Genomic DNA, 2,131 nt, shown 5'->3' on the forward strand with positions numbered 1-2,131 from the left:
TGACATCACTGGTGACATCATCCATGGAAGCACTCACACACCCACTTATATCCCTACACAACCTCTTATACACCCATTCGCATGCCCACACAAACACTCACATACCCATTCACAGACCAATATAAGCACTCACATAACCACTCACTCATCCATAGAGCCACTTGCACACCCACTCACTCACTCATACATCCACTCATACAACCACTCACTCACCCATGCAGCTACTCTTACAACCAGTCACTTCCACATACAGCCACACTCTTACACATTCAGCTATTCACATACCCACTTATTCACCTATACAGCCACTCACACACCCACTTACCCACCCATACAGCCTCTTACCACAGCCACTCATTCACCTATAGATGTACTTACACACTCACTCACACATCCACACAACCACTTATATACTCAGTCACACATCCACACAAGCACTCACACATCTGCTCACTCACTCACCCACACATCCATTCACACACACACACACACACACACTTACACTACAGCCTTTGTAAGGTTTTTAAAATGTATTTCCTTACTGTAACTAATAACCTTTGCCAGTGAGTGTGTGAGTGAGTGCATGAGTGTCTCAGTAGGTCTGCCAGTGGGTGTTTGAGTCTCTCAGTAGGTCTGTGAGTAGGAGCATGAGTCTGTGAGTGCCTGAGTGGTTCTGTAAGTGAGTATGGGTCTGTGAGTAAGTGCATGAGTCTAAGAGTGAGTCTGTGAGTCGGTGTGTGAGTCTCTGAGTGGGTCTGTGAGTGGGTCTGTGAATCTCTGAGCAGGTCTGTGAGTGGGTGCGTGAGTCTCTAAGAGGGTCTCTGAGTCTGTGCATGATTGTCTACGTGGATCTGTGAGTGGGTGTGTGATCGTCTCAGTAGGTCTGTGAGTGGGTGTGAGAGCCTCTGAATTAGTCTGTGAGTGGGTATGTGAGTATCTAAGTGGGTCTCTGAGTGGGTGCATGAGTGTCTGAGTGGGTCTGTGAGTGGGTGTTTGAGTCTCTGACTGGGTCTGTGAATGGGTGAGTGTATCTAAGTGGGTGTCTGTGTGTCTTAGGGGGTCTGTGAGTGGGTGCATGGGTTTCTGAGTGGGTCTGTGAGTGAGTACATGAGTCTCTGAGAGGGTCTGTGAATGAGTGCATGAGTCTCAGAGTAGGTCTGTGAGTAGGTGCATGAGACTCTGAGTGGGTCCGTGAGTGGGTGTGTGTGTCTAAGTGGCTCTGTGAGTGGGTGCATGATTTGTCTGAGTGGGTCTGTGAGTGGGTGCATGAGTGTCTGAGTGGGTCTAAGAGTGAGTGCATGAGTCTCTGAGTGGGTCTGTGAGTGCATGAATCTTTGAGTGGGTCTGTGAGTAGGTGCATGAATCTCTGAGTGAGTCTGTGAATGGGTATGTGAGTGGGCGTGTGAGTGTCTAAGTAGGTCTGTGAGTGGGTGCATGACTGTCTGAGTGGGTCTGTGAGTGAGTGCAGGAGTCTGAGTGGGACTGTGAGTGAGGTGCATGAGTCTCTGAGTCAGTCTGAGTGGGTGCATGAGTGTCTAAGTGGGTCTGTGAGTGGGCTCAAACATTTCTGAGCGGGTGTATGAGTGTCTCCTTGGGTCTATGAGTGGGTGTGTGAGTCTCTGAATGGGTCTTTGAGTGGGTGTGTGTCTGAGTCCTTTCGTTTTGCTCTCTTCTGCTTTGTTTTGCCTTTCCTGCTCATTTTTCTGCCCTCTGTTTGGCACTCTTCTGATCTGTTTTGCCTTTTCTACTCATTTCTCTGCCCATTGTATGCCTTTCAACTGCTTTTCTGCCCTCTGTTTTGCCTTTCCTGCTCATTTTTTTACCCTTTGTTTTTCCTTTTAAATTGTTTTCTCCCTCTAAAATGGGGGAGGGAGGCTGACGTAATTTCAATGGGGTAGGGACAGCCGCGGTCGGTAGTAGGAGTACCTGCAGGGCGGTGACGTGGGGAGGGGGAGGGGCAGGGTGGGGGGTAGTAAACTATGGATTACGGAGGTTTACAGGTAAGTAAACATATAAATTAATAAAACGAATTTCGTTGCGTGCACTGCATCGCATTTGGGAATGCAGTGCACGCAACGAAATTCGTTTTATTAATTTATATGTTTACTTACCTGTAAACCTCCGTAATCCA

The sequence above is a fragment of the Triturus cristatus genome, chromosome 10 (genome assembly GCF_964204655.1).
Source record: "Triturus cristatus chromosome 10, aTriCri1.1, whole genome shotgun sequence".
Lineage (NCBI taxonomy): Eukaryota > Metazoa > Chordata > Amphibia > Caudata > Salamandridae > Triturus > Triturus cristatus.